Source organism: Piliocolobus tephrosceles, chromosome 11, assembly GCF_002776525.5.
Source record: "Piliocolobus tephrosceles isolate RC106 chromosome 11, ASM277652v3, whole genome shotgun sequence".
Lineage (NCBI taxonomy): Eukaryota > Metazoa > Chordata > Mammalia > Primates > Cercopithecidae > Piliocolobus > Piliocolobus tephrosceles.
This window is the reverse complement of record NC_045444.1, coordinates 35,947,483-35,972,104: the sequence shown is the minus strand read 5'-3', so window position 1 is coordinate 35,972,104 and position 24,622 is coordinate 35,947,483. Positions and strand designations below refer to the sequence as shown.

Below are 24,622 nucleotides of genomic sequence, written 5' to 3'. Positions count from 1 at the left end.
TTTTATTTTATTTTATTTTATTTTATTTTATTTTATTTTATTTTATTATTTTTTGAGACAGAGTTTTGCTTTTCTTGCCCAGACTGGAGTGCAATGGTGCAATCTCAGCTCAAAGCAACCTCCACCTCCCAGGTACAAGCGATTCTCCTGCCCCAGCCATGCCTGGCTAATTTTTTTGTGTACTTTTAGTAGAGACAGGGTTTTACCATGTTGGCCAGGTTGTTTTCGAACTCCTGACCTCAGGTTATCCGCCTGCCTTGACCTCCCAAAGTGCTGAGATTATAGGCATGAGCCCACTGTGTCCGGCCTGGGGTCCCTTTTCAAAGGGCACTAATCCAATCTTTAGGGCTCAACCCCCATGGTCTAATTACCTCCCAAAGGTCTCACTTCCTAAGATCATCATATTAGAAGTTAGGATTTTAATGAATGAATTTGAGAAACACAGAAAATCAGTTCCTTGCACTTTAATATAGATAAAGGACAACAGGGCCTGGGACATGGAAATTATTATATAAAGGTATGCCATTAATAACAATAGTTAAATCCAACCAAGAAGACTTTCCAAGGGCCCATTTGGAATAGTGCCCCTGAATAAGCACTTACTGATTGATGTGGTTTGGATCTGTGTCCCCACCCAAATCTCATGTAATTGAGATTTGGGTGCCCAGTGTTGGAGGTGGAGCCTGGTGGGAGGTTACTGAATCATAGGGGCAGTTTCTCATGAATAGTTTAGCACCATTCCCCTATTGCTGTTCTTGTGAGTGCTGTTCTTGTAGCGTTCTTACAAGATCTGGCAGTTTAAAAGTGTGTAGCACCTCCCACTTCTCTCTCTTCCTCCTGCACTGGCCGTATAAGACACGCCTGTTTCCCCTTTGCCTTTAGCCATGATTGGAAGTTTCCTGAGGGCTCCCCAGAAGTCACCATGCTTCTTGTACAGCCTGCAGAGCCATGAACCAATTAAACTCTCTTTCCTTATAAATTACCCAGTTTCAGGTATTACTTTATAGCAGTGTAAGAACATACTAATATAGAAAATACTGGAGGACATTGTTATAAAGATACCTGAAAATGTAGAAGTGACTTTGGAACTGGGTAATGGGCAGAGATTAGAATAGTGTGGAGGGCTCAGAAAAAGACAGGAAGATGAGGGAAAGTTTGGAACTTCCTAGAGACTGGTTAAATTGTTGTGACCAAAATGCTGAATAGTGATATGCTGTGAATTCACTAACAGTGAAGGCCAAATTGAGGAGGTATCAGAACTTATTGGGAATTGGAACAAAGGTCACTTTTTTGTTTTCTTAGCAAAGCAATTGCCAGCATTTTGCGTTTTCCCTAGGGATCTGCAGAACCTTGAACTTGAGAATGATGATTTATGATATCTGGCGAGAAAAATTTGTAAGCAGCAGTGTTCAAGACATGGCCTGAATGCTTTTAATAACTTATGCTCATATGCAGGAGCAAATAAATTATCTGAAACTGGAACTTATATTTAAAAGCAGAGCAGAGTGTAAAAGTTTGGAAATTTTGCATGATCATGTGATAGAAAAGAAAAGATCATTTTTTTTGGAAAGGAATTGAAGTTAACTGCAGAAATTTGCAAAAGTAAAGAGGAGCCGATTGTTTATAGCCAAGATAGTAAGAAAGAGGTCTCCAAGGCATTTCAGAGATCTTCATGTCAGGTCCTCTCATCATAGGCTGGGAGGCCTAGAAGGAAAGAATGGCTTTGTGGGCCGGACCTAGGGCCCATGGCACTGAACAACCTCAGGACACTGCTCCCTGCATCCCAGCTACTCTAGCTCCAGCCGTGGCTAAAACTCTTGCAGAGTGCAAGAGTTGAGGCTTGAAAGCCTCCACCTCGATTTCAGAGAATGTATGAAAAAGCCTGGATGTTCAGGCATAAGCTTGCTGTAAGGGTGGAGCCTTCATGGAGAACCTGTACTAGGGCAGTGTGGAGAGGAAACGTGGGGTTAGAGTCCCCACACAGAATCTCCACTGGGGCACAGCCTAGTGGAGCTGTGAGAAGAGGGCCATTGTCTTCCAGGCCCCAGAATGGTAGAACCATAATGCCAGCTCATGAGAGCAGCTGTGGAGCAGAACCTTGCAAATCCACAGACACAAAGCTGTCCTAGGCCTTGGTAGCCTACCCTCTGCTTCAGAGTGCCCTGGATGTGAGACATTGGGTCAAAGGAGATTATTTTGGAGATTTAGTGACTACCCTACTAGTTTTGTACATGCCTGGGGCCTGTAATCCGTTTCTTCTGGCTGATTTCTCCCTTTTGGAACAGGTGTATTTACACAATGCCTGTACCCCCATTGTATCTTGGAAGTAACTAACTTTTTGATTTTGTAGGTTCATAGGTAGAAATTTGCCTTCTCTCAGATAAGATTTTGGACTTTATACTTTTGAATTAATGCTGGAATAACTTAAGACTTTGGGGGATGGTTGGGAAGGCATGACTGTATGTTGTAATATGAGAAGAACATGAGATTTTGGAGGGGCAATAGGCAGAATGATATGGCTTGGATCTGTATCCCTGTCCAAATCTCATGTCAAATTGGAATCCCCAGTGCTGAATGTGAGGGCTGGTGGGAGGTGATTGGATCACTTCATGAATGGTTCAGCACTATTCCCTGAGTGCTGGTCTTAAGATAGAGTTCTCATAAAATTTGGTTGTTTAAAAATGTGTAGCATCTCCCACCTCTCTCTCTCTTCCTCCTACTCTGGCCATGTAAGATGTGCCTGCTTGCCCTTCACCCTCAGCCATGACGAAAAGTTTATTGAGGCCTCCCCAGAAGCTGTCATGCTTCCTACATAGCCTGCAGAAGTGTAAGCCAATTAAACCTCTTTTCTTTATAAATTACCCAGTCTTAGATATTTCTTTATAGCAGTGTGAGAACACTGATGTTTCATATTATTTCTTACCTTTTACCACCTTCAAATGGCCTAGGAAATGGTGATTGATGAGTCTGGGATTTAGAGACCAAGTGAAAACTGGAAGGGCCCTGATTTTCTCAAATTATAAGCATGTGCACTTCACTTTACACATTTTCTTTACCCTGAAGAGAATTTTCAACTAAATGCTGACAACTCAAGTTCTAACATGTGGCATCATTGAGGAGAAAAATTTAGCCAAGGACCATATGGAATGACATAGTAAAGTCTAAACAGGAAAATGGGAAAGGTGGACCAAGAAAATAGAACAAAAATTTAAAATTTAAAGCAGATTACCTGGAAAATACATGATACCCATACCTAGCTGGAAAATATATGGATGTTAAAAATAGGAGTATATTAATATTAGCAACATGGACTATCACTTGCCATGAATCTACTAACTGCCAGCTACTGCCATAGGAGAAGTGTAGATAAAAGGGGATTTGTCATGAAACGAATGAGGCTGAAGTTTCCCAGGAACCCTCACTTGCGCTTCCTCCAAGACTCTAAGAACATAGCCACATGGCCATATGGCCACATGTTATTGTAAGATTTTCAGAAGTAAGATGTTTTCATCACAACTTGTTAAGATTGAATTTTTATAAAAAAAGTCTGACCTACCTTCGTCATACCTGTTTCATACCCCTAAAATGGTGCTCAATGATCCCCCTCTTGATATGCACACCCTTATATAATCCCCTTCCCTTGATTGTAGGCTGGACTTATTCACCTACTTCTGACAGACTATGGCAGAAGTTATGGATGTCACTTATGAGCTTGGATAATAAAAAAGACTGGCTTCCATTCTCTGTTATTTATTTTATTCTCTCTTGGACCACTCACTCCAGGAAAGCCAGGTGCCACTTTATGGAGAAGCTCTGTGGAGAGGCTCATGTGGGTAAGTTTTGGAAATGATCTGGGGCCTGCCAACAGTTATCCAAGTAAGCCTGGATGTGGATGGTCCCCTACAGCTTTGGCCAACAGCTTGATTGCATAGACATATTTAGACAGAGGCATCTGGCTAAGCCATGTTCAGATTCCTTACCCATAAAAACTATGAGCTATATGTTTGCTGTTTAAGCTCTTGTGTCTTTTTTGTTTTGTTTTGTTTTGAGGTGGATTTTTGCTCTTGTTGCCCAAGCTTGAGTGCAATGGCATGATCTCGGCTCACTGCAACCTCTGCTTCCTGGGTTCAAGTGATTCTCCTGTCTCATCCTCCCAAGTAGCTGGAATTACGGGTATGTGCCACCACTCCTGGCTAAATTTGTATTTGTTTAGTAAACACGGGATTTCACCATGCCGGTCAGGCTAGTCTTGAACTCCTGACCTCAAATGATCCACCCGCCTTGGCCTCCCAAATTGCTGGGATTACAGGCATGAGCCACCGTGCCCGGCCTGTTGTGTCTCAAGTTATGCTGCATAGATGACTGATACAGGAGGTGTTGGAGTGGAGTAGTCATGAGCTTTTTAGAAAAAAGGTTGATTTAGGGAGTCATTTAGTTCTCAGTGGAGTATTTATAAGTCTGTTAGCACGTTCAAGTGAATATTAGCCATCCTGGTAGAGAAATAGCATCTGATGCACTGTGCTAATTTATTATGCAGCGTCACACTAAGGAGCAGGCTGAAGGTCGCATTATAAGAACATGGCCACATGCAGATCATTGCCTAAATCTCACAAGAAAAGTCTGCCCCCACAAAGCTCAAAGTTGCTATTTCTAAGTTGACTATTTTATTATTAAAATATTTATTGATTCAGCTAAAGTTGAAATAGTTCTGTATTCCAACATACATCCTGCTATGATTTGAATGTTTGTTTCTTCTAAAACTCATGTTTTAAGAAGTGTATTAAAGGCTCATGTATTAAGAGCCTTTGAGGGTTCTGTGCTCATGAATGGATTAGTCCATTTATGGATTAATGGGTTAGTGAATTAATGGGTTATCACAGGAATGGGTTAGTTATCATGCAAGTGGGTCTGTTATAAAAGCCAAATGGGTTCTCTCCTGTGAACCCTCTTGACAAGTGATGCCTTGTGCCAACTTGGGACTCTGCAGAGATTCCCTACCAGCAAGAGGGCCCTCACCAGATATAGCCCCTTGAAGTTAGTCTTCCAAGCATTCAACATTGAAAGAAATAAGTTTATTTTCTTTATAAATTACCCAAGCGTTGGTAATCTGTTATAGCAAAAGAAAACAGACTAAGACACATTCTAATCTTGATTTTTCATCACCAAGTCTAAACGAAAAATAAGAGTCTGCTTGTTACGAAGTTGTCTAGTTCTTGCAACGTGCTTCAATATTTTCAAGACTACCATCTGTATATAAGTGATATTCACAAAGTTGACAAAACTTGATTACACTAACTAATAGCAATTTGAAATAATATTTTGGACCATTTCAATAAAGCAAGTCAATCTTGATTTAGATATATATGAAGAGTACCTTATGTTTTCACCCTTCAATTTATTGTTCAAAGAAAAAAGTCAGATGAAATATGAAACAGAAGTAATACATAGGAGCAATAAAATTGATAGAAATTATTCTAACTACAAAAAGTAAATTGTAACAAAATATTTTTTGAATCATACCAGAAGGAACAGTCATTTGGAGGAAATGATACATTTTAAAAAGAAGTATTAGGGAGGACCTTGGAATATTTAATAATTTCGTTAGTGGGGAGGAGGGAACCATGTGAACAAATTTTAAAAGCTTTACATTTTAATTTGACAAAAAACATATCAGATAATATAAAACTCATAATAAATCATAAAATGAGAACATTATTGACAAACTGATCAATGAGCATTATCAATTGAAAGAATATTTGAGATTAGATGCTGTTCAAAAAAATTTGAAATTCTCTAAAATCTTACAAACATTAACAAACTGAATAGAAGTTTTTGTAAATTTGGCAACTATTTGAATAATTTATATAGCATTGACAATATGAAGTTACAACACTGAAAGAAACTTTTTTTAACTATCAATAAACAAAAATTAACCAGTTTAAGAAAAAAAATTGAATTATCTATTTTTATTTTAAGAAAATAAGATTGTTATTCCCTGTTCCTTTCTTTTATTAAGTCCGGGAGTCCTGCCCTGTCTCAGGCCTCTGGAGGAGAAAGAACAAGTACACACAGCCATACTCATCTCAGCAAAGGCCAAGATAGCAGTTTGAATCAATAATGGAATAATATCTCAGTCTGCAGTCTCTGCCTTTGGATTTGTTTTTGCCAGCACAAAGACTTTGTATCTACAAGGCTAGAAGACACTGGCTAAAATGATGCCTTTTGGAAGGAAGGAAGGAAAGATCTACCCCATGACAAATTCTATGTTTAAAACAAAATGCAAAATATTCCTACTTTAACAATTTTCAACTCTCTACTTCACTTTACCTCAAGCAATAAAAAGAAACTATTGGCAGCTTTAAAATAGTTACTCTTCCCTGATTCATACTTGAACTATTTTTATGGATATCAGTACAAGTAAACTTTGCAGCCTGAGCTCAGGAGTGGGTTGGCTAATGCTTTTCAGATTCCATTTTCACTGCATTTTCTGGCTACATTATGACTGGAACTGCATAACTTCACTGAAGGTTTGTTTCTGTCATGGTCAGATGTTTTGCACTCATCCAATAATTGGCAAATAACTGAGTCAACAGAAGCAAAGCAGGACTTGAGGGGAGAGTTGTCTGAAAACAAAACCCCATTGACTCATCTCAGCTGAGTATAGGGCTTATTTTACAGAGCATTTGCCCTTGGGAAAAGATCACCAAATACAGAGATTTTTGTAATTCTTTTGGTTTCACCTTATGTATCAGAGAAAGGACAAGATAGTCTTTTGGGATGTTAGGTTCATTTTAAACATTTGTATGAATGCTAAACTTTTGGACTGTTTTCATGTTTTCAAAACTAGTCATATGAGAATTAATCATTTTTTTCTAGGGTGGAGGAGATGTCTATTTAAAAACATTTATTAGAGAGTTTTTCTTAATCATATAAATAGTAATAGGTAAATTTATATAGTATACAGTATTTATGCTGTGCCAGACACTGTTCTAAGTGGAGTACATGTGTTAAATCATTTGATTATTACAACAACCCTGTGTAGTAACTATAAATATTTCCATTTGACAGAAAAGGCATAGAGAATTTAAACCACATACTCAATAGCACATAGTAAGTGGTGTCAAAACATAATTTTTAAGAGGTAAGACGTAATTATCAAGCAAATATATGGTGGGAACATGTAAGTGTTAATATTTTACTCATTAATGAAAGAAGTAACAGAATAGTGCAGCTGATTCAAGAGAATCTGAGAAACACAGGTTATACAGTCATTTAGGAAATGCATGCAGAAATAAGTTTGCTAAATTAGAGACAAACTAGTTCATGCTTTATAGAAAAATTAATCTATTATTTTAGGATTATGTGCTTTACCAGAAAGAAATCACGTGCTATTTTACTGGATCTACATGCTAAAATAAAAGTCATCAAATCTCAAACTGTGATCCTTTAGCTTCTAGAAAAACTGAACCTCTTTTAGGTTCAAAACTACTTTTATAGTAATAATGACTTATTATTTTCCTTTCTACTGAATTGAAATTTACATTGAACAATGGTGGGTGAAATTGATAACAACACTGTACTGGTAGCCATTACCTTCTTTACCACCAGATATTCACAGATTTAAAAAAAAATTGTTTCATGTAAAATGTCCTTAATATAACATAAGAACATTAATTTTATTACATTTCAACCTTTGATTATATATCTTTGTAATATTCTATGTTCCAAAATGAGAAGTACACATAATGAACTTCTGCTGCCTAGTGAAATTCCACAGTAGTCTTGATGAGAAGCCCTTTTATTTGAGTTGTTAACTGACCTAGACATTTTATGAATTCATTACAAGTAAACCTTGCAGCCTGAGCTCAGTAGTGGTTTGGTTAATGCATTTCAGAATTCATTTTCATGAAATACAAGTATCACTTTTTGGTCGGGTGTGGTGGCTCACGCCTAATAATTCTAGCACTTTGGGAGGCTGAGGTGGGTGAATTGCCTGAGCTCAGGAGTTAGAGACCAGCCTGGGCAACATGGTGAAGCCCTGTCTCTACTAAAAATACAAAAAAATTAGCTGGGCGTGGTGGCTGGCAGCTGTAGTCCCAGCTACTCTGGAGTCTGAGGCCGGAGAATTGCTTGAACCTGGGAGGCAGAGCTTGCAGTGAGCCAAGATCACGCCATTGCACTACAGCCTGGGCGACAGAGCTAGACTCCGTCTCCAAAACAAAACAAAAAAATCACTTCTTTGGAAAAAAAAGTAAAAAGCTATTGTTTTTCAGATCTAGATATTCAGTAGGCATTTTCTTAAATATGAGTAAGTAATTATGACTGTTCAAAAAATTATCAATATTTGTTGATTTAATAAAATTAGAACTTTCAAGCTAAAATTAGAACTTTGGAAAAAGTATGTCTGCAACATGAGCTTGATAGTTTCCTAATATTTAAAGACCTATCTGGTAAGATCAATAGTGATAATAATAGCTATAATTTTTGATATAAAGAAATGTATTAACATTTCAAATATTTGCATAATTAATAAATCAGTATTTTCCAAAAGACAATGTATGATGGTACAAAATTATGCATCGGCAAATAACGCATTTAAACTACAAAATATACCAATACATTAATGTGAAATGCAAAAAGTTCACTACTGTGGTTTGAGATTCCACATTGCAATGAACCTTTCCAAACAAACACTTGCATAGTTTTGGTGTACTAACAAAGAATATCCACAACTGTCAGAAGACGCTATTAAAGACTCTTCCAACTACATACCTTCATGATGCCAAATTTTCTTTATAAACTTCAATCAAAACAATATATAGGAACAGATTAAGTGCAGGAGCAGATATGAGAACACAGTTTACTTCTATTTGTAAAAATTGAAGAGAAGTGCAAAAACATAAAACTATGTGTAGGAAAGAAGAGATTTCTTTTTTCACTCATTGCTAGGTTCATGGCTGAGGCCCCTATATCAAGACAATTGATAAGAGAAAAGCTTAGAAATGTATTTAAGTTTTATGTGACATGGGAGCCTTCATAAGGTAATAAGGACCCAAATAAATAGAGAAACCTAGGTATTTTCATGCTAACTTTGATGAATAAGTGGATAGTTGTGGAGAACCATGATCAGACAAAGAGAGTATGATTTAAAGTAAACTGGGAGGAACTTAACATGGCTTGTTTGTTCGGATTCTTCTTTGTGTCCCCATGTCTTCAGAGATAAAGACATTTTCTTCTTCTGTATATAGAGAGGATACCTATCCACAGAGGGTTTTGTTGCCTGCTTCAGGGGAGAAGCTCAGAGAGACCTTGTTGTTTCTATTTTCTCAATGCCAAGGTGCCATATTTTGAGGCAGCATGTCCTGAACTCTCAAGATAGTGAAACTCTGTCTCTACTAAAAATATACACACACACACACACACACAAATTGTGGTGGTGTGTACCTGTAATCCCAGCTACTTGGGAGGCTGAGGCAGGAGAATCATCTGAACCCTGGAGGCGGAGGTTGCAGTGAACTGAGATAGCGCCATTGCACTCCAGCCTGGTGACAGTGCAAGACTCCGTCTCAGGGAAAAAAAAAAATGTTATTTCTGTTAACATGTAATTGGTCTATCACTATGATTATTTTTTCGTGAACTAATAAATACTTTAAAATTTTCTCTCTCTTAATTTCTAATATGAGGAATATCAATAAATACACTCACACAAGTAAGAGTTATTTGGTGTCTTAATAACTAATTAAAATGTAAAAGAACCCTGAGAAGAAAAAATTTGGGCAGGTGATCTAAATTGTAAATCACAAGCAATAATTAAAGAATCCTTGGGTGGGTCTTTTAGACAATGCTGTAGTATAACACTGAAAAATCACTGTGGTCCTTTTGCCTTGTTTCCTATAATTATTCTTAGCAATACTGGAGCCAGAATTTGAGTTCAAACAATCTGGCTCAGTTATCTATACTTTTAACCACTAATCCATTTTATGTGTACAAGAAACATGTACATTAAATAAATAGAAGCATCAAATTCAAACATAAAATTCTGCTTTCCTAGCAAACTTAGAGCAAACAGTAAGGTAAAATAAAAAAGAAAGAAAGAAAGAAAAATCTCATTCATGGATCCAGCCTTACCATGGATCCAATGGGTCACTTAAAACTGCTTAGATTTCAAATCCCTAAAATTTTTCCAATCTTATGCAATGCATCCACTAACAGAATTGGTGATTAAGAAAGTACTTCTGTTAACATGGGAGGAATAGAGTTCTCAGAAATGTTAAGATTTAACAAGTCTTAACAAAGCATTTTCCTGCCCAGAGGAGCTTGCCTTGAGAGCAGAAAATAAATGCTTTAGGGGTGAGTGGTGTTCACTTTCAGAGTGAGAAAGCTTTTGACCAGTTTCATGGGACTATCCTGTGCTACTGCTATGGGATAGGGCGGATTGGTATGGAGACTAATCCTTCCTGACCTCTTGAATGTTAAGCCTACAACGTAAAACAGGAGAATCAATTGCACTTAACATGTGTTAACATCTGAACACACAGGTCACCAAATTGTCTGACTTTTAACATGCAATTAACATATAGACAATGATTGGTCATGAAATGGTCTCCTCTTTCACAAAGGCCAAGGCCAGAGTATTTGACACCAAAATCTCCACTCAGATGAGTAAATTCCAGACCCCCCTTCCTCCTAGGAGGTGGTCAAAGAAAAAAAGATTTTCTGAAATCTGCACATTCTCAAGGTTACTGAGCTTTGCTAAGCAACAAGAAGATCCAGGAAGTTGTCAATTTAGTCATCAAAATGAAAATGACAAATTAAAAATGTTCCATATGCTGGAAGAGGCATTGAAATTTAAAAAATGACATTAGAAGAACAAGAAATAGAAACAAGTGTCTAAAATTACTTGAACTATGATAACAGTGAAACTGCAAATCAGTAGGGAAAGGATGTACCATGAGAAGTGTTAGAATTGCTGGTTAATATTTTCTTGAAATAAAATGTTATATCCCTACCTCACAACAAATATTTCAACAAATTCTGAGATACAAGTATAAGACAAATGCTTAATATAATTGGCTTTATTGCAAAAAGAAGAAAAGAAAGAAAAGGAGAGAAAAGGAGACAGCGAGGGAGGGAGGGAAGAAAGAAGCAAGAAAGGAAAGAAGAAAAAAATAAGAAATTTTAAACTAAATGGAAAAATATTGCTAATATTTATATCAGAATTACTCTTATTAATATATAAAGAATTCTAACAAATTAAATGAAAGACATGCAACCATACAAAGACAAGCAAAAGATACATAGAGGCTATTCATAAAATAAATGAAAATGACCATTAAATATGTGAATACACCTTCAATCTCACTAATGACAAAAACCGCAATTACTTTTGCACTAACCTAATAAATAAATGCAAATTAAAATAACAATCAGATATCTTATTTATTTCTTCTACATTGGCAAATCGTTTTGCTTTTTATTGTAAGCATGTAATTCTAAATTTTGAAGAGAGTATACTTAGGTGGTGTGGCCTCCAGGAAGTGATTGAGTCCAGAGGGCTCTACCCATATGAAAGGGATGAGGTACATACCCTTATAGAAAGGCTTGGCAGGTGAAGATTGCCCCTTTTTTCCCTTCTGCTATGTGAGGACATAGTGTTCTCCTATGGAGGACACAGCGTTTAAGTCACTATCTTGGAAGCAGAGAGTGCACCCTCAGCAGACAATGAACCTGGACTTTGGGCCTTGATACTGGACTTTCCACCCCCTAGAACTGTAAGAAATTTCCATTCTTTATAAATTGTTCAGCATATGGTGTTTTGTTATAGTGGCACAAGACAGACTAAGAGCCATGCTGTTATACTGTTGGAGGAGTATAAAATTGTATAACCACTGTGTAAGGAAATGTATCAATGTATATCAAATACCTTTAGAAAGAACATACCTTTGAATTAAACAATCTGCTTCTAAGATTTTAACCTAAAATAATTTATTAGTATGCTTACAAAGGGTTTGGAGGGAAATCTATAATTTAATGCTTCAGTAGGGAGACTGGTTACATGAATTACAGTACAAAGGCACAATAGAATATTGTCACAATTAAACACTATAATAAAGATATCTGTTTTTACAAAGAACTGATATTAAAAATACATATTTTTGTGAAAACACACAGGATTCAATATGGTGCATATAGGATTATCCTAACATAAAGAAAAAAATATATATATGTAAGTCTGAATAGTAATACCCCCAAATATAAACAGTGGTTATTTTTAAGAATTGAAATTTTGGTGATTTTTACTTTATTTTTGCCTATTTCATTTTATAATTTTTGTTCAATAACCATGTACTACTTATGTTATTTTAAAACACTTAAACAAAGGCTGAAAAAATTTAGCTCCAATAGTAATTTTTAAACATACACTTTAATTTAGACAAGTGTTAAATTTACAGAAAAAAATTGTGAAGGTAATCTAAACAGAATTCTCATAAACCTCACACCCAACTTACTATATTATCAACTTACATTGCTATGGTACATTTGTCACAATTAATGAAACAACATTAATATATTACCTTCAACCAAAGTCCATACTTTATTCAGATTCCCTTAGTTTTCACTTAATTTCTTTTTCTGTTCTAGGGTGTCCCATTCAGGATACCATATTACACTTAGTCACCATGTCTCCTTAGGATCCTTTTGACTGTGACAATCTCAGACTTTCCTTGTTTGTAATTGCCTTGACAGTTTTGAGAAGTACTGGTCAGGTATTTTCTAGAATATTCCTTAATTGGTATTTGTCTTATGCTTTTCTCATGATTAGACTGAGGTTATGAGTTTTGGGAAAGAAGACCGCAAAGGTAAAGTGCCATTCTCATCACATCATGTCAAGTGTACCTACTGTCAACGTGACATCAATATTGACATTCTCCTTGATCCCCTGTCTGAGGTAGTGTCCATCAGTTTTCTCCCCTGTAAAGTCACACCCTTTCTTCCCCCTTACCTACTTTGCTCTTTGAAAGGAGGTTACTAGGCAGAGCTCACACTTTTTTTTTTTTCTTTTTTGAGTCGGAGTCTCGCTCTGTCACCCAGACTGGAGTGCAATGGCGCGATCTCGGCTCACCGCAACCTCTGCCTCCTGGGTTCAAGCAAGTAGCTAGAATTACAGGGGCCCACCACCATGCCCAGCTAATTTTTATTTTATTTTATTTTACTTTTTTATTTTTAGTAGAGATGGGGTTTCATCATGTTGGCCAGGCTTGTCTCTTTGGCCAGGCTGGTCTCGAATGCCTGACCTCGTGATCCCCCCTGCCTTGACCTCTCAAAGTGCTGGGATTACAGGCATGAGCCTGTGCACCGTACCCAGCTGCACAGCCCATACTTTAAGGTGTGGGTGGTTCTGTTCCACCTCTGTGGGAGTGAAATATCTACATAAATTATTTGGAGTTCTTCTGAATGGGAAATTTGCCTTTTATATGTATCTTTTTAACCATTTGTTTATATTAGTATTGACTTTCATCAGATATTTATTCTATACCTTAGGTTATAATCCATAACCACCCTATTTTGTTGTTCAAATTGCTTCAATATTTTGGCTAGTGAGAATGCTTTCAGTTGGCTCTTTGTGACTCCTTGACATATGCCCATCATGTACATGTCTGTGTATGTGTGTGTGTTTGAGAACTTTCTTACTCTCTGGCACTACAGGATGCTCCACACTCGTATTATATATTTGCTGCCCCAGTTCTAGACTCAGCCATTTCTTCAAGAAGGCCTGTTTCCTTTTATAAGAAAATGGTATTAGAAATCAATATGTAAGCTCTAGGTATGTTTGTTGCTACTAGAGTGGTATCGTTTCTAGGCCATCTCAGCTGACAGCAAGAGAATGTATGTGTGTATACTAGCCCAAGTAAATATACAGAACTATAAATACCTCTATTAACCATGTGTGTTTATCTGAAGCAAAACATGAACTCATGCTCATGTTTTCAAATCAAATCATTCTTACCACATGGATTATTCTAGCCTCCTCCACGTGCTTACCTGTAACCTCTCACTCCAACAGAGACATTTGGCTATCACCAACTACCATCCATTTGTTTGATTTCAGTTTACATGTATAGAAATGTTTGTTTTGTTTTGTTTTTTGAGATGGAGTCTCACTGTCACCCAGGTGCTGGAGTTCTGTGGCATGATCTTGGTTCACTGCAACTTCTGCCTCCTGGGTTCAAGCGATTCTCGTGCCTCAGCCTCCCAAGTGGCTGGGATGACATGTTAGAATTGTTTATCTGTACACCTATGGGAAACACCTTTATCAACTCAACTCTTATATACAGCTCTTTTTTGCCTTGATTCTTACAAAGTCCACCCATTTTCAAAGTTAGGTCAGCTCCATTTTCTCCTACCTCCTTTAGTGAAGCCAATTCAAACCTTTGCGCTATAGTTATTCATTTATCATAATCTGCATTCCGTTCTACTACTACTAATAATAAAATCTTAATCAGATGATTTGTCAGTTGTCCACTACTCTGAATACCAGCTCCACTGGGCTGAACAGCCAGTCCATCAGGCACGTCTAGAGTTAACAGGTAACCCTTTGAAGGTCCGCTGAGGATTCCGTAGACTAGAGATGTACATGATGGGGTTATAGAAGCAGACTGTCCATCAAAGATTTTCTTCTTGGAAAACAGTGTGGGATTAAGCCTCTTGCTCAGCTTGTTAGGGACTCCCTTCTCCCTCCATTGCTAAAAGCAAATCAAATCAATGAAAGCTTCCTCAGTTAAGAGCTGGAGTAGGGATTGGGTACGAGGAAAGCAGTGAGCATTCCTGGCATTTACCCGCTCTACAAAGGACTGTGTTTCTGGGGCTCTACATTCAGACACTAATGAGTCTTTGCTGTTGAATAGTTTTGGCTCCCTTTACCCTTTCCTTTGTGCCTGCCCATAAAGACAGTTGGAAAGCTTGCCACCACCACCACCACCACTCCAGAAATGGCATTTCTTCTGTCAGAAAGAATGAACAGCGTTGGTTACTGTAACCATCGCCCTTGATCTCCCATTCCACTATCCCTGGAAAAAAACACAAATATGAATATTACTATTAGGCACAAAAAAATTGACCATAAAGAAAAAGCCATCTGTTAGTTATTTTGGTTGTATTTATTTAGCTCAACAAGATGCAACATTTTAGTTGTTTTTGTTTCTTTCTTTGCTCCTACTCCTTCTCCGCCTCTTTCTCCTTTATCTCCTACTGAGATAATCCAGATAATCAGGAAGTTGGTTCTTTTTATGGAATGAATTTATACAATTATTTCACTCTTACTGGGAAACTTTCAAAACCTTTAGCTAATTAATATTAAATCTGTGGAATAATTAAGAGGACAGATTCTGTATATTTTCCATAGTGGTAGTGCTTTAAATGTGAAATTAACATGTCTTTTTTCTCTCCTTCCACTTTGCTCTGCTGCTGCCTTGTAACATTCCTTCAGGAATGTAAAGTTCCTGTCATTTTCAAGGGATCACATAGCCTTCAGTTACTGCCTTTGGAGTCTCCACTTTGCTCACATAATTATAAAAATCTCCAGTGAACATTACGTATCTTCTGCATTTTGGTTACTGCCTTTAACAAAGGGGGCTATCATGAGGAAATGCGGACTTTCTCTTGCAATTTATGTGTGCGTGTGTGCGCGACAGGGAAAGAAATTAGAGGTTAGACATCCCTGCCTTGAATACTTATTCTAATGAAGTTACAACTGTGTGTGTTTGGCAGACATGTATAGTATTCATGCTGAATAAGAGGCTATACAAATTACAGTTTTGCATAAATGAATAATTTCATATATGTTGATAATTCATGCACTGTCAAGTGATCCAAAGAACACTGATGCTTTCCAAGTTTTTTTTTTTTCCTCCTTTTGCTCAAAGGGACATGATTAGATACTTTCTTTAATATGAGAGGAGAATGAAACAAACCCTCTGCCTCACACACATCCCACAACTTGACAGACTGTAGCGTTCACCTTCAACGTGTGCCTGCTTTTTGTGTCTCGGCAGACAAGAACACCGTTATTTCTTCTTCTCCCTATGGAAAGACTGGTCAATGTTACCCAGATGATAGAAGAGAAGATTCTATTAAATGTGGTCTATAGCTAATTCCACGAGGCAGCATTGTGATACTTTAGCCAAGGAAGCATTGTTCATGGTTTCCTACAGTCATCTTCTCTCCAGGGTCCCTCAAACTGGACCTCTTTGGAAACTGTGTATGCAGAAAGTGATGGGCATGATGGCCATTGGTTCCAAAAGAGAAACAAATCTTTTACATAGCATTAATGTCTTACTTTTAAAAATGCAGTGACTATTTGGTAATGTAAATTTTTACATACAAGGACAATTACATGGTGTTGTCAGAGGTTCCAGCTTGAGTTGAGGCTTATTTAGGGACAGGTCTGGGCACGTCTGAGTAACTGCTTATGTTGGCCAAATAGAAGTTATTAGCTGAGGGGCTAGAGAATCTTCTCAGATAATAACAGTATAGTCTATTCAGGAGAAGGAGGAGTTATGCACTAAGATGCTGAGTAAGCTGCAAAGTCATATTTGTGATACTGAGCATGGTATAGTAGCTCCTATGCAATCCGCACCTAGCCTAAGCCATGATTACCTATGTGGATTCTAAGAATAAACTCAGATACACGTGAAAACAAAACAACAGGATTGAAGGATCTGTTTTCACCAAATATTCTAAGATACTAGAATGCAAATAGGGCTGATTTGAGAAGTATTTAGTAAAGTATGACACGGAATGGGGAAAAGCCATTAAATATTACAAAAGTTATTCAGTTTCAGCTGGGTTTTACGAGAGCACTGAGAAATGGAGTGTTGGCTGCTCTTTGGCAAATATTCACATTTTCAAGCGCTTGAAAGGCTCTCCCTGAGGACACCTAAGGATATCTGGAAGGGACTTTGCTGAGGCCTGGAGGTCCCATGTTAGCAAAGACAGTGATAACTGAATTATTACCATGAATTTAATTTTATTAATTCCTATGGGATGGTGAACACTGAGAAAAGGCAGTAAAATTTGTTTTACATTTGAGCTACTCCTCATTATATTCTCTACTTTCAATGCCACCTTCAATGTTGCACACAGGCTGAAAGAAATCAACTTCTGTGCACACGTTTAAACAGATTATTTCATGGCTAACGTAAACTGGGAGTATGACAATGGGAATTTTAAAAAATGAATTAGGCCAGGCGCGGTGGCTCACGCCTGTAATCCCAGCACTTTGGGAGGCCAAGGTGGGTGGATACGAAGTCAGGAGATCGAGACCATCCTGGCAAACACAGTGAAAGCCTGTCACCACTAAAAATACAAGAAATTAGTCAGGCATGGTGGCGGGTGCCTGTAGTACCAGCTACTCGGGAGGTTGAGGCAGGAGAATGGCATGAACCCGGGAGGCGGAGCTTGCAGTGAGCCAAGATCCCGCCACTGCACTCCAGCCTGGGTGACAGAGAGAGATTCCGTCTCAAAAAAAAAAAAAAAAAAAAAAAAAAAATGAATTAAAGACTGGAAGTACAAAAAGTTAGAGGAGATAAGTCATCTATTTAAATATGTGCATTTTTCCTTAAGTGGATCTGTTTGGTCTACCCTGTTATATTTTAAAATTTTGTTACCTTTTTCAATATAAACTATATCCAAACAAGCAAAACAAGAGAGTTTCTGAAGGAGAATTTGAGCATCATTTTCCTATTCTCTGACTCTACAAGAATTAATCAGCTAATGAATCAACTAGTTATTAATTATTGTGTACCTTTAAAGCACCCAGTTCTGCCCTTCTATGTCTCAATATAAGATAATGCTGATATCTCCCTCAGTTTTATTTTTGTCTTTCAGCTCTATGGTAACTTGTGTGAGACATCTGTGCACAATCCATCCAGCTGTGATTAAATTCCTGGTTTCAGTATTTGTGTGTGTGTGTGTGTTTGTGTCTTTCAATTCAAAAATTAAAGGCAAATTCCTGTGGAAAGAGATACTTGGAAAACGTCTGCAAATGTAAGTAGTTCCCAAAGGGAAAAATTTACAATCATAATTTTAATTAGGGTCCCAAATGTTCAGTGATTCTAAGAGCACACCAGTAAATATTATTTTTACAATCTGATTAAATACCTGACTCGCATGAATAGGCCTCATTCTTTCTCATATTTCAAAGGGAGAGGGGCCTGAAGGTCTTCTTATAAATGAAATGAATTATACTTGTCCTACTTGCTGTGTTGAGCTACCTTGCAACAGTGAGGAGAAGGATCAGTAGAACAGCAAAGCTTTTATCATATTCCTGAAAATTAGGGCAACCCACCAGCTATCTGCATCTAGGATAGAAATTGGTTTAACAGTATAATAGGAGTCACTGAGATAGATTCCCTCCCCTCTCCCCCGATACCACATCTGAATGGGCTCATAGTGATGAACAGGGAGGAGAGAGACATGCCTTCTCCCATCTGAGCCCAAAGAAAGGTCTGGGAAGGGTCTCAGTTTTGCTGTGGACTAGGTTATATTTGTTTATCTTTTTTCATAAAGAGCATTTCATTTTACCAAGTTTGCTGCTTGTGACCTTGTTTACTGCGAGTCCAATAACCGGATTTAAATATGTTCCAAGGTTTATCTTGTTGCATTTCTTGTTCACAAAGCCAAAGCACATCCTAGGAGCAAAACAGCATTGTGGCCAAGTCTTCCCAACAAAAATACATAGAGGTCTATTATAGCGACTCAGTAAATAACTTGGACCAAAGACCCAGACTTTCAGTGCTAATTGTAAGTGCTTTAGACATATTTTTCCTCACAAACAATTAACAGTTATTCTGGTATATATTTCCCTGGATTAAACCTGTGAATGGGCGTAACTGTTTCCTCTCAACTGGTGGCTCTCTTGCCACTTAAAAATCTAACAAGTTTTTCCAATGCCACTTTCAGTATTACAATTACCAGCTGGATCTTTAGCTGAAGCTTCAGCTGTATGTTTACTTTAAATAGGGATAGCTATCAAACCTGACCCTTGGTGTAAGCATGTTCCTTTCTTAGGAAATGTCCCAAGGCCTTTGGCCCCATGCGTGCTTGTGGAATTGCTCTCTGTAAGTGGAATGGGATGAGATATTGAATGGCATGCTGTCCATCATTCTGTTATGGAATACCACTGTGAGTAATGTGCTGGTGTCTCTTACATCCAACAGCTTTGCATTTGGAGCCCAATAATATTTATTCAAGTGTTGGACTGGCTGAACCATTGATACTTAGAGTCCAGTTCCATTGGGGTTAAATAAACAGTGAAAGATTTCAGCAACAGGAAAGGGAAAATAAAGAATGGGAAGTATTTTTCAAAATAAAAAGAAAGAAAAAGAAAAAATGTTATTAAAGGCTTGCTTTTCAGATGACACTTTTTTTTCAAACCTATTTGCAAACTACTATGTCTGTTAATAGTCCTCAGATGGTATCTTCTATTAGGTTCATATTTGATGAACCTGTTGGTTTTGACAATGAGTTGCTGTAACTTCAGTACAATTATAATAACTTTTCAGTAGAATTGTATCCAATTTGTATTTTAACTTCCAAGTACTTTGGGTCGGAGAAAGAATATATGATTTGATATTTTTTTCATAAAGATCTATGGAAATAGATAAGGGAGACGTTGGCTCTGATCATTATAGATTCTGGTGGTGAGTGGAAAAGATAGGTCTGGCTCTGAGCCAGCCTCTGAGTGGCATCCTGCTTCTGCACAGGCCCTGCCTATGTGAGCCTGAGCAGGGCTTACAGTTCCCTGTGCTTCAATTCGTGTATGTGCAAAATGGCAGTAACAACTGGACCTACTACAAAGTGTGTTTGTGAAGGTCAAAATAATTGATACAGGCCGGGCATGGTAGCTCAGGCCTGTAATCCCAGCACTGTCGGAGGCCGAGGTGGGTGGATCACGAGGTCAGGAGATTGAGATCATCCTGGCTAACACGGTGAAACCCCACCTCTACTAAAAATACAAAAAATTAGCCGGGCGTGGTGTCACGCGCCTCTAATCCTAGCTACTTGGGAGGCTGAGGCAGGAGAATCGCTTGAACCCGGGAGGCACAGGTTGCTGTGAGCCAAGATCACGCCACTGTACTCTAGCCTGGGTGACAGAGTGAGACTCCGTCTCAAAAAAATAAAAAAATAATTGATACATTAAAATATTTAATATAGCATCTGGCATACACTAAATAATAAATAAATATCAGCTATTGTCATTGTCATTTGAAGGTATGAAATGTGAAGACTCTCTCATCTTGAGAGTAACCTGTGCTGAGCTAGCTGTACTTGCAGGACTCCATAGACTAAGAAACAAAAGAAGCTGATGTGGGAAAAAAGTTGGTAGCAGAAATAGAAAGTAGTAGAAAGTAGAATGGAGACCACATCTTAGGCACCAAAGTAAAATAACTCATTTAGGCCAATACCCTAATAAGTAAGCTCAATGTATTTCTTCATTTTAAATTAAGAATTCATTGAACTTTAAGTGAAGGTATAGGCATCCGTGCTTTAACTACTTGCACTGGGATGTAGACATATAGGAGGAAGGCAGGTTAGGAGTGTCCCGGTGTATTAATTTTGTATTTCATTTCCCATCTAGGGGCATAGAATAGATCACCAGAAAGATCTTATAAAAGGAATAAAATATTTTTGTGCAAAATAACTCAGTGATAAAGCCATTGACTATATCTTCCTGTACCAAACTGACACTGGGCATGAGATTTTAAAAGAATTACAGAAACAATGATAATCTAAAGACTGGATAACATACAGATAATAAGTTGAGTTGTAAGCATAGTAGAGACTATCCTCTTTTCGCTATTTCTTTCCCTTGACTACTCCTTTGGAGTTTTCTCCACTAACTCCCTCACCCTCTATTCCCTTATATGCAGCTTTTCCAAGGAGTTCCTGATGCTTTTATGTCTATATAATCTATTTAATCCACACACACAGCTTCATTAGCAATAACTTCTCTCCAAAAATCCAGATATGAATTAACAATTGCCTGATGAATCCAGACCTTTATAGCAGCAATGGTACTCATCTTCATTAAGTCTAACATCCAAATCCACTAGCTTTCCCTACGAATTAGAGCCTTTGTCTGAATTCCCTATTTCTGGAAACGACAAACAGGGTGATTGCCTTAAGAACTCAATGTAACCCTTGAAACTTTATTTTTCTTCCCTTTCTTCAACCAATCCATTGCCAAAATCTAAAAAATTTTCTTCCACTATATCTTGTCCCTCACCTCTCTTTTCCATTCAAATGTCATCATTCTAATATATGCCTTTATGGCTTCATTTGCATAGCTTTCCCTCCTGGACAAACTGCAAATGAAAGTGCTGATAAGACATATGATTCAACTTTGAAAGCTTCTTAATCTATTTTATCATTGCCCATCTTATCATTATCAAATTCATATTCTTTTGGTACTTGCAAGAACTGCCATATTCATAGCAGATACAATCCTATTCCTCCTTTGTTCAAAACCCTTAAACTGTTCAATGTTTATTTTGGATGTCCCCAATGTTTTACCATATCACACACGGGATATTACATGTTCATTCCAGTGATACAGTCCTGTGTGCATTACAGGAATGACAGTATAACTCCTTCCCTTTCTTTCCCACTCAGGGAAACATAGCAAAACACAAATCAGGGATGGGACTGCCAGTGGACCCTTTCCCAGGGAAACAACAATTTAACTTGTGAAAGTTATTTAAAAAAAAAAAAAAATTAAAAGTGTCTACAAATTGTCCCAAGGACAAACAGGAAATAAAGAAACATTTATTCAAGAAAATCCAGTGAACCCGAGAACAGCAAGAGTCCATGATATTTCAGTCAGAATCCACTCCATTAACCTCTACCATCCCCCATCTCTGTGTTAGGGAAACTTTAAAACAGAAGCCCTACTCCCACATAGGTGTGGTCAAGGAGACAGGGGTACTCCCTTTCCCAACCTTCTAATCTGGAGCTATAGTTTCACTGTGGGAAGGGCAGACTGCTGACATTTCTCTTCCCGACTCTCTCCAACCCTCCCTTGCAGAAGCTCTCTTCCCGGGACGAGGCTTCTCTAGTTTCACCCAGTCCTGACTTGTAGGATGGTCAGCAGGCTTTCAGGCATGACAGACTGAGAATACTAAGCTCCTGATTGCCACAGCCCAGTTCTCTTGTAGGGCAGAGGTTCCATGCCTGGAGGGGCTGCCACCCCTTCCCATGCCCACTCACAGAGCAAGAGTGTCATTGTTAGAAAGTGGTCCCCATTCCTAGTTCTAGCAAATTGATGTAGGATTTCTGTTCAGGGAGAAAAGCAAACCATAAAGGCAAAGAGTTTCTCAGCTCTGCCTATAGAGACTGACTTCATTTGGGAAAAAGAGAGACGAATTCCATTGTATGTTCGTTGTCTAAAATAATGGAGATTATTGTGAAAAAATTAAAAGACAGGTAGATCTGATGAAGGCAAAATGGCAGAGCAGCCAAAAGTTTAACGCGGGAACCAGAGACAATTAACCAGAGACAATGAACTTCCCTGCGATTATAGACAAATCCACAGGTTAGAAGGGCTGCATGTAAGCACTGTGTTGCACCCATATGGGGGCAATTGGAGCAGGACATGGAGCCTACTGGAGAGCATTTGCAAGTCTACCCAAGTCACAGACAGACCCGTCAACACAGGGAAGAAGCTTCACACAACTTCTGGCAAAAAGTGACTGAACAATAAGCTACTCTGACCCAGGGTAACTCCTAGAAAGGTAGGCTTAAAAATGCTATCACAGACCCTAATAATGCCATCTATGAAAAAACCACAGCCAACATTATACTTAACTGTGAAAAACTGAATGCTTTCTCTATAAGATTAAGAATAAGTCAGGGATATACAATTTTGGTACTTCTATTTAGAGGGCAATTAGGTAATACATACATACACATATGGCACCCAGATTGGAAAGGAAGAAGCAAAACTATGCTATTTACAGATGACATAAAACACTAAGAAATCCACAAAAAACTATTAGAGTTAATAAATGAGTTTTGCAGAGTTGCACTATATAAGACCAATATACAAAAATCATTGTATTGCTACATTTTTGCAGTAGTATTCTGAAAATAAAATTAAGAAAGCAATTCTATTTAAAGTAGCATCAAAATCAAGATATGTGTAAATTTGATAAAAGAAGCACAAGACTTGAAACCAAAAAATAATAAAACATTATTGAAAAAAGTGAATTCTAAATAAATGAAAAGGCACCCTGTGTTCATGGATCAGAAGACTTCATATCGTTAAGATGGCAATACTTTCCAAATTAATCTACAGCATCAATGCAATTCCTATTGATAGACCAATTGGCTTCTTTTGTTGAAAAAGACAAACTGATCTTAAAATTAATGTACATATACAAGAAACCCAGAATAGATAAAATAATCTCAAAAAAGAGTAAAGTTGGAGGACTCACATTTCTAAATTTTTAAACTTACTCCAAGGCTTAGAGTAATCAACACAGTATGGTACAGGCATAAGGATAGACATATATATAAATAGAAAATAATTGAGATTCTAGAAATTAAACACATTTATGGTCAATTGATTTCCAGAAGGGTGCCAAAACAATTAAATGCATAGGGGAAGGATGTAGAGAATACTCTTTCCAACAAATATCCCTGGGACAACTGGATATCTACAAAGAAAAGAATAAATTTGAACACTTAACTCATTCATATGCAAACATTAACTCTAAATGGACAACAGTCTGAAACATAGAGGCTAAAACCATAAATCCACATAGAAGAAAACATAGGCATAATGCTTCATGACCTTGGGTTAGGTTACTTAATGATTTCTTAGACACATCATCAAAAGAACAAGCAAAAAAAATGTGAGACTACCAAAAGTTAAAATCTTTTGTGTTGCAAATTTGTCCATCAAGAGAAAGACTACCAATAGAATGTGAGAAAATATTTGCAAATTATATGTTTGATTAGGCACTTGTATCCAGAACATATAAAGAACTGTTAAACTCAATAATACAAAGATGCCTATCCAATTTTTAAACAGGCAAATATTTTTGAATAGCTGTTTCTCCAAAGAAGATATTCAAATGGCTAATAAACATATGAAACAATGCTCAGTAACCTTAGTTATTAGAAAAATAAGAATCAAAACAATGAGTTACTAATTCACATTTCCCATGTTAGGTATAACCAAGAGGACAAATAACAGCAGCCCCTTGGTATTCATGGGGGATTGGTCCCAGGGCCCTCCAACAGACACAAAATCCAAGGATGATCAAGTTCCATATATAAACTGGCATAGTATTTGCATCTAACCTATACACATCATCCTGTATACTTTAAATCATCTCTAGATTACCTATAATTGCTAATACAATGCCTATAAATCATTTCATTCACACTGATTCACCGTAGTACTTGTTGTTTAGCAAATTCAAGTTTTGGTTTTTTTAAACTTTGTGGAATAATTTCCCCAAATTTCTTCCTTTCTCCTCTTCCCCTTCCCCTTCTTTCCCCTTCCCCTTCCCCTTCCTTCCTTCCTTCCTTCCTTCCTTCCTTCCTTCCTTCCTTCCTT

At 37.6% G+C, this 24,622-nt stretch overlaps 1 long non-coding RNA gene across 1 annotated transcript in view; it reads left to right on the top strand.

Annotated features, from left to right (window-relative positions):
- Positions 1-17,884: 17,884 nt before the first annotated feature.
- Positions 17,885-24,622, top strand: part of LOC111546173 — a 32,253-nt gene continuing 25,515 nt past the window's right edge. Inside the window, exon 1 of the long non-coding RNA XR_002732673.1 lies at positions 17,885-18,045. This is a non-coding gene — a long non-coding RNA (uncharacterized LOC111546173). The remainder of the gene's footprint in view (positions 18,046-24,622) is intronic.